Source organism: Oncorhynchus keta, chromosome 7 (assembly GCF_023373465.1).
Source record: "Oncorhynchus keta strain PuntledgeMale-10-30-2019 chromosome 7, Oket_V2, whole genome shotgun sequence".
Classification (NCBI taxonomy): Eukaryota; Metazoa; Chordata; class Actinopteri; order Salmoniformes; family Salmonidae; genus Oncorhynchus; species Oncorhynchus keta.
The window spans coordinates 20,566,629-20,576,135 of record NC_068427.1 but is presented as its reverse complement, the minus strand read 5'-3'; the positions used below and the strand labels follow the sequence as shown (position 1 = coordinate 20,576,135).

General features: G+C 45.2%; 1 protein-coding gene across 1 annotated transcript in view; it reads left to right on the top strand.

The window, feature by feature from the left end:
• Positions 1-925: 925 nt before the first annotated feature.
• Positions 926-9,507, top strand: part of LOC118386136 (cytoplasmic protein NCK2-like) — a 50,905-nt gene continuing 42,323 nt past the window's right edge. Inside the window, exon 1 of the mRNA XM_035773594.2 lies at positions 926-1,203. The gene's annotated coding sequence lies outside the window, so the exon portion shown is untranslated. The remainder of the gene's footprint in view (positions 1,204-9,507) is intronic.

Below are 9,507 nucleotides of genomic sequence, written 5' to 3'. Positions count from 1 at the left end.
CTTCGTATTACCTTCACCGATTCCACAGCAACCAACTCCATTTTCACCCACCCTGAAACCACATATGGATCAGCCAAAAGGCAGGGGGTCCACTTTCTCCAAAAATATGACTCATTTTTTGTGTACTTGCAATGTGGAGGAGGTCGAAGAGAGTGAGGGAGGGAGAGGGTGAGCTTGAATCGGTTGAAGGACCCCCTTCCACTTTCTCCAAAAATATGACAAATTTTATTCCCGCCATCTTCAACCGATTCAAGCTCACCCTCTACCTCCCTCACTCTCTTCGACCTCCTCCACATTGCAAGTACACGTCTCCTAACATGGTAATATTGCACTTCTCCTAACATACATCTAGCTTTGGACCTCCACAGTGGTGTTTATTTTTATTCCCTGAGACATGGGTCACGTTCAGTAGTGACAAAAATGTTTTGAAATGGGGTGAAACAGGAAATTCTGTACAAAATAATACTGAACATCACAGTGGGTTGCATTCAGTGGTCACAAACTCCATTTAATTGGTCATACTTCCTCAAAATAAAAATGTATAATTGTTCGGGCTCCTGAGTGGTGCAGTGGTCTAAGGCACTGCATCTCAGTGCTACAGACCCTGGTTGGATTTGAGGCTGTATCACAACCGGCCGTGATTGGGAATCCCATAGGTCCAGCATTGTCTGGATTAGGATTTGACTGGGGTAGGCCGTCATTGTAAATAAGAATTTGTTCTTAACTGACTTGCCTAGTTAAATAACGTCCGAATGCACAATAACCAGTCATTCAACAACGTATATTGTATGATTAGTGGAAGTAAATCAATCTCCATGTCATTTTTTAAATTTTTATTTTTATTTTTTTTATTAACAACAAATCAATACATAAAGCACATGAGGGAACACAAGCATACATAGATTACAAACAATGATCAATCTCCATGTCATACCACGCATTGTCCCTCGGCGGTGACGTCACCAGTCGGACGAGTGGATCGTGGTGGAGGCAGTTTGTGCTAGAGAGGGAGAGAACTAGCAAGCAGCGAGTGGAATAGCTGGGCCAGAGAAAGGAATCGTTCTGAGAAACCGAACCAAATACGTGAATTTAGTTTTGTTGCGCTTTTGATCACGACTCGGTTGGTTTGTGAAAAGGTTTTCTGTTTCTTCCCCAGTGTGTGTGGCTCTCCAGTCCCCGTTGCTCGTTGGAGTGAACACCAAGGTAAGGACAATTTTCAACTGAGCGTAAAGTTGGTGTGGTCGCCCGGGCTTGATGTTTGTGGCGTGAACTATAGGCTATGGCTGCTGTGTTTTCTTTTCACAAATGTAGTAATGCAAACTATGACACGTCAGTGGGTACAAACATACAAAGTCGCCTATCCATTGTTTGGTACAAGGCCTAGACGGGGACAATATCCATGGACCATGTTGTCCGTTCACTAGTGTAGACCGTCACTTTCTGATTCTTTAGGGCACTTGTCTTTGTGTCCACACTCCACACGGTGCAGTTGATAGGCTATATGTGCGTTATTACAGGCTTCCAGTAAAATATGGTTAACATACAAATGTAATGTTTTCATTTTACATTAAAGAATGCACTTATTATATTAAGTAGGCTCGAATATGTTATTACCGAGTAGCCTATAGCCTTCGACTCATTCATTAACATCACTTGTGTTTCCACTGTTTTAAACGGTCGTGTTTGGTTTACATCGTAGGCTGTCTGTTTTCTTTAAATAATTCTAATTGCTTCCCAGTTTTTCCATTTTGTTTCAATTTGTTTTGTGCTTAAATCAATTGGGGAATTTCTAAATGCTATCCCATAGCCCATTGGCTTGTTCCACAATGGGTCTACAATCCGAAAATCAAATTCCCGCATACAGCTCATATTCGTTGGGATGATTATTGTTAGCCTATTGTATCGCTGGTTGTTACACTGTTGCTTTAACAGCTTCGCTTAGATGGACATTAAACACTCTTCATAGCACACTTTTCTTTCTCCACACATTGCAGAAAGTGATGTTTATTTGCCAGAATTAAAGAGCTTCACATTGTAAGCTACTGTAGCCGACAGGGTTTACATACAGTAGCCTGTTTTGCAGTCTGGCTGCTCTCACCCACAGCCCAGACAAAAGAGCAATGACAGCAATGTGTAAGTAAATCCCATTAGAATCCACCATGGTGTGTCCACTCTTTTGTCTACTACAGTTTAAAAACTAATGTGCGGTTTGATAGCCTGAAATGCACACGGTTTTGAGTAGCCTAATGTAGCTTCCAGTTTCTATCCACCTACACCCCACAGTTCTCTAATGTTATTCCTTCCATTAGGCTTCCGGATGTGTGAAGTGGTTCCAGCTGAGAGATACTGGACTTTACAGTCAGGCCCTAATACTATTTTACTCACATTATACTGCAAATGCCGCATAAATGCCAGAACTAACCCATTTTGCTCCTAGATGTGGACAATAGCATGAACATGTTCTAGGGATTAAGAGACCTGTATGGAAACTGAGTTCATCAGTGTTCTTCTCCTTATCAGACAGTTTTATGTGATGACAGATTAAGGTACTGTAGGCTATCTGGGACAGTCAGACAGTACGGACGCTCAGGGGTAAGGAGTAGTTTCAGGGCGCACCCACAGCGCCGCCACACCCCTGTGTTAAGGTAGGTCACCGTGGCAACACAGTTTTTATGGTACACGGTTTGCTGCCGCTGTTGCAATGACAGGTATGTGTGTGGAATGCAGGGTTTGGCCTTCTCTGTAGTCCTGTTGTTACATTTGGGAGGGGACCTGTTTGATTTTGGCATTATGTAAACTACTGTTTGCTGACTGAGGAAGGGCAAGCCATTCTGCTGCTCTGTGTGGCCTGCACTTGTGTTTTTGGTTGGGGGGGAAACGTGGCCTAAAGGACAGAAGTCAGAAACTACCACAGAGTCTTCTCGGCACACAACCATTAACCTCAATCCACGCCTAAAATGATCAACGAATCACCAAGCTGTTGATTAGTTGAAGGGGTGTGTTAGTGCCGGGTTAAAGGGAGACTTCGGGATTTTGTCAATGAGGGCCTTTATCTACTTCCCCAGAGTCAGGTGAACTAGTGCATAGCATTTTTATTGGTAGTTTCGCGAGTCAATGTTAACTAGTGTTAGCTCAGTGACTGGAAGTGTACGGGTTTCTGCTAGTGTGCACGTGAAACTACCTCTTTCGTATACTGGACACAGAGACAGAAATGGTATCCACCAGTTCACCTGACCTCTGGGGAAGTAGATAAAGGGCCTCATTGACAAAATCCCAAAGTAACCCCTTTATAACTTACAATACAGAAATAGATTGAGCAACACTGCTGTACAACCTGATTGGAAATCAAGGTGCTAAATAATTTAGTGCTGACAGTAGAAATCATTAGTTTGTTAGCGAGACCGAACACTAGCCTAGCCCAGTTGGGTTTTCTATGGCTGACTCAACCGTTTTAAGAAAGGCCGACACAACAGTCTTAAACTCAATCACGTCAGGTCTGATAAAGGGGATACCTAGTCAGTTGCGCAACTGAGTGCATTCATCGGAAATGTGTCTTCATCATTTAACCCATCTGAATCAGAGAGGTGCGGGGACTACCTTAATCAACGTCCAGGTCATGTGCGTCCGGTGAAACGAAAGACCGTCATGCTTCCCAGACGAAACAGTTTGTTCGAGTTCATGCATATATTACAACATTTTGTGACGTTTTTGTTCAGACTTTGGTGAGGGATTTTTGGGAGCACACTTTTTTCTGGAGATAGACTTCGTCTTTGAACTTTAGTTTATGCCCCTGCATCAGTGATTGGTCAACAGTAGGCATTCTTCAAAAGTCTTTGTCATTCAACCAGAGACGACTCGTTTTCATGCTGATTTTCCTTTAAAAAAAATATATAAAATTGTGCGACTAAGATCTCATCAGCAAAAACGTATTAACTCAAATCTGTCATTAATTATCTTAGATGAATTCAGACTATATTTTGAGGAAGTCTACTGGCTACGGTGTCTCAAAATGGACAAACTGCACTATTGCCCCTTTTTGTTTTTCAAACGAAGGTCTTTCAAGGGAGTTTGTGAGCACACTCGTTCGGCTGGGCGTCAGCCAAACTGAAGCATGCTGATGCCTTAAACCTGCTTTGTCATATCACAACAACTATGGGACAGTGTTCTTTCTTAAATAGCCAGAACATTTAGGCCTAATGCTATCACAACCCACCATCCTACTGAGCTCTGGAATTTGTTGTGTACACACTGTGCCCCTTCAGTGCCATTATCTGATTTTACACAAAAGAGCTGTATGGAGCTCCCACTTGGTCTGGTGTATTTGTAGAGAGGGTGTATTGACCCCACTGAGAGAGAAACCACTATTTGTCCCTTGACAACATGGGCTCTTTCAGGCTCCTAGACATATGAACCTCTAATGCGGCGGTCTCCAAGTCCGAGCTACCGGGTTCTTACATTTAAAAAAAATATAGGCTACATGCAATGGTAAAGAAACCTCATCTGTTGTGCTTGTTATAGAGAAAATCAACAAGCTCCACATCAGAAGCCATGTTGGAAAACCACTGCATCACAACACAACTGATTTGGTAGCAAAGTAGCCAATGCTGAAAATATCTTTCTGTGACCTCTTTCTCCCACTGGAAAATGTTAATCTTCCCAAAAGGGGTGGACTAGATGGGCACAGCCCCAGATGAATGGATCATCAGTGGACATGGAGAGAGATTATTTCATACGGGCAGATAGAGTGATGGGAGCCAAATGAATTCATATAGCCCTTCGTACATCAGCTGATATCTCAACGTGCTGTACAGAAACCCAGCCTAAAACCCCAAACAGCAAGCAATGCAGGTGTAGAAGCACGGTAGCTAAAACTCCCTAGAAAGGCCAAAACCTAGGAAGAAACCTAGAGAGGAACCAGGCTATGTGGGGTGGCCAGTCCTTTTCTGGCTGTGCCGGGTGGAGATTATAACAGAACATGGCCAAGATGTTCAAATGTTCATAAATGATCAGCATGGTCAAATAATACTAATCACAGGCAGAACAGTTGAAACTGGAGCAGCAGCACAGCCAGGTGGACTGGGGACAGCAAGGAGTCATGTCAGGTAGTCCTGAGGCATGGTCCTAGGGCTCAGGTCCTCCGAGAGAGAGAAAGAGAGAATTAGAGAGAGCATACTTAAATTCACACAGGACACCGGATAGGACAGGAGAAGTACTCCAGATATAACAAACTGACCCTAGCCCCCCGACACATAAACTACTGCAGCATAAATACTGGAGGCTGAGACAGGAGGGGTCAGGAGCCAATGGTTCTCATTGTTATTCTCCCTCTAGTCATTGTAGTAATCTAGAGCATGGCAGTCAGGGCAGGGCAGCCGTTAACCGTGGCAGCCGCTAACCGTGGCAGCAGTTACAGTAATAATGGAACTGAACACACTGACCAGGAAGAGAAAGAGGATTTGTTGTGCCATTGAGAAGACAAGACACAGTGACGGCAATCGACAGTGGTGTTAGTGTGTTTTGTTCTGTATGCCATATCGATCTGTGCACACACACATTGCAAGCCTAATGATAACATGGGGAGAGCAAATGTTGAAGAGATTCATGCCATTATAGGCACCCAATACATGATTTCATAAGAACCGGCCCTTCGAGCTTGGAACTCTTCAAAGAGTTCTCCGGACACAGACAGTTCCAGGAGTCTTTGGACTTTGGCTGAACCTTCTTCATTCTGCCCTCTCATCAATTATGGTTTCACAGCCTTCACCTTTCCTCTATTTTATTACAGAGTGTACCAGCTCTCCCTCTTCGTCGCTCTTTGTTGCTCACTCACTCTCCCTGACTCGCTCTCTCACTCATTCTCCCATTAATGATTTTAAGCTGTTTATCTCACTTCTGTCTCAATGCTCCCACTCCCATCCTTCCCTCCCTCTTTGCCCTCTCTCTCAGGCCCTCACTCTGCTTGAGTCCACCTGAACCTCCAATGCCCTTGTGTCACCACTGGGAACCCAGCCTAATCCTGTTCTGGGATGCATATATGGACAGAGAGGGGGACAGATAGAGGGAATGGGATTGGTGTAGGGAGTGGGAGATGGCACTGGCATGTCTCTCTCACTACCCATCCACACCCCCTGCCCCCAGCCCCTTAAACTAGGCCCTTAAAAAGACTGACCTCTCCCATGGCTGCTGGAGGACAGGGAAAAGAAATTGAGCATGCTTGGGATTTCACACCACCACAACTCTCCCTATTTGTCCCCCTCGAACTGATGTCTCCACCCCCTGACAGACAAGAGGCCATTAATTCATAAACACCCCCAGAAGTGCTCGTTAAAGAGTAATTAAGGGTCGAAGGCACTCCCGTGCCCTCTCCCAGTTTGAATGGCTGGCTTCGAATTACCCCGGTGAAAATTGCCACTTTGGGCCGTGGAGCAAGACGGAGCGAGCAGCGAAACCCAACACTCCCTGAGAGAGAGTCCTCAGTTCAGGACCTCCACACACACACAGTTAGGTAATCGCGGCATCAAGGTCTGGATTTACTTGGCTTGCTATCTAGTCACAGGAAATACAGTGGGCGGCGGGATTCTGTGTGTGTGCACTTGCCTTTGCCTGCCACCCTAGGTGCAGCCTGATTGTAGGGCTCCCAAGTAGCGCAGCGGTCTAAGGGACTGCATCTCAGTGCTTGAGGCGTCACTACAGACACCCTGGTTCAAAACCAGGCTGTATCACAACCGGCCGTGATTGGGAGTCCCATAGGGCAGCACATAATTGGCCCAGCATCGTCCGGGTTTGGCCGGTGTAGGCCGTCATTATAAATAAGAATCTGTTCTTAACTAACTTGCCTTGTTAAATAAAGGTTAAAAAAATGTATGCTGAAACTGAAATACAAAGACAACATAATTTAGTTCCGTGCAACTTGTGCACTCTCCCTGACAACTCATGCCAGGGCTGTTCTGTGAACGTTGTGAAAAACATCCTTTCAACTTGAACACTGGGGTACTAGTGTGACTCCCCCAGAGGCAGCAGTCATATGCTGCTGCCAGTTTAAAGCAGCCAGTCACTAAGAGAAGGCAGGTTGCCAGAAGTAGCATGGAGCTGTGATTTTCCCCCTCTGCCTTCTGGCTTCAGTCATGTTCAGATAACAACCCAGATCCCCCGTGTGTTCTGAGGAGAGGTCAAACCCTCAAGGAGCTGGACCGGCATTACGGAGAGAGGGAAGGCCGAGTGAAGGGTAAAAGAGATGGGGGGGGGGAGGCAGTGGAAAGATGGAGGGTACAAGGAATGGAAAAGGTCAGGCTAAAGGAGGGAGGATGGAGGACACGGTTCTTGAAGTTTAAATAGCGAGGGAAGGTATGAACACACAGTAACTGGTAGAAGAGTGATGTTTGTCAATTTGTTTTAGTTAGAGCATGAAGGGCCTACCAACATATCTACTAAGTGGACACTGCAATCCTCTCTCTCTATCTCTCTCACACACACACACACACACACACACACACACACACACACACACACACACACACACACACACACACACACACACACACACACACACACACACACACACACACACACACACACACACACACACACACACGTGTTGTGATATTTTAATGGGTTTGCTGCAGGACATCAGTTTGGCTCAGTCCCAAAATGATGGAGAATGCTTTCATGAGTGGCTCACACCTGTCCAACGGCCTCTCTGTCTCTGGGGGTGTAAATGGCATTTCTCCTCTCATGAAAAGGGAGAGGTTTTTTTCACTCCATCTCTTCTCTTCTTACCTCCCCATTGCTGTGTTGGATGTGATCCTCTGTCCCGCTGGCTGTGTATGGATCACATAGCCATAGCCCTGATGATGAGACGGCTGTAAGGGTTAGACGTGGCTGCTATACCCTATCCCTGCTATACCCTATGTAGGTGTAATATGGCCTCCTTTGCGTACACACTCGCACATGTTGAGGATGCACTACGAAACCACTATTTATGAGACGGATGGCTTAAGAGTGACAGGGTCCTCGGGATTACCAGGGCCAAACAAATACACAGTGGACACAGTGATGCCTGTTGAATGTGGCTGTTCAGTGTTTTGTGTGACAGGGTTTCCGTGGAAGGAGACATCACCATTCTGCCTGGTAATACAAAACATAGAAACACTTCTGTTGTCAAGAGCTGGGTTGTTTAGCATGCCATTTTCAGGGGGGAAATCTATTTCATGGGGTGTTATTCTGTGACTACTTGTTATGGTGTAATGCCAGAAGTTTGTCCTTACCAAAAAATGTCAAGCTCGACAGACACACGCACACACAGGTTGATGCAGCAAGTCGTGACATTTATTTATTTTGTCCTGGGCCAGAGATGTTCCACCACACACAGACTGCTTCCGTTTCTCTCTCTGATTGTGCGTCAGACTTACTCCCTGGGTCTGAGGGCCTTGTCACGACGTCAGAGCAGGGCTTGTGTATATATAACACACACGTGCTTGGGCAAGTGACTCACCCCCAGTATATACCCGCTGCTCACCAGGCCAAAGGCCATGACAGACTCACTCACTCACACAGAGAGATCTCTTCAATCAAATAAAATACATCTAATTTTATTTGTCACATGCGCTGAATACAACAGATTTAGACCTTACAGTGAAATGCTTACTTACAACCAACAATGCTTTAAGAAGTAAAAAAAAAAGTGTTTAGTAAAAAAGAAGAAAATAAAGAAGAAAATAAAAGAAACAAGTAATTTCACAGCAGGAGTAAAATAACAATAGTGAGTCTATATACAGGGTATTACGGTACAGAGTCAATGTGGAGGCTATATACAGGGTATTACGGTACAGAGTCAATGTGGAGGCTATATACAGAGTCAATGTGGAGGCTATATAATATACAGAGTCAATGTGGAGGCTATATACAGGGGGTACCGGTACAGAGTCAAGGTGGAGGCTATATACAGGGGGTACTGGTACAGAGTCAATGTGGAGGCTATATACAGGGTATTACGGTACAGAGTCAATGCGGAGGCTATATACAGGGGGTACCGGTACAGAGTCAATGTGCGGGGGCACCGGTTTGTCGAGGTAATATGTACATGTAGGTAGAGTAAAAGTGTCTGCATAGATAATACACAGAGCGTAGCAGCGGCATAAAAGAGGTGTCTGGGTAGCCCTTTGATTAGCTGTTCAGTAGGCTTATGGCTTGGGGGTAGAAGCTGTTAAGAAGCCATTTGGCTACCGCCTACTGTGCGGGAGCACAGGAACTATGGTGGTCTGCTTGAAACATGTTGGTATTACAGACTCAGTCAGGGACACGTTTAAAATGTCAGTGAAGACACTTGCCATTTGGTCAGCGCATGCTTTGAGTACACGTCCTGGTAATCTGTCTGGCCCTGCGGCCTTGTGAATGTTGACCTGTTTTAAAGGTCTTACTCACATCGGCGTGAACACACACTTGTCCAGAACAGCTGATGCTCTCATGCATGTTTCAGTGTTACTTGCATCGACACGAGCATAGAAGTAA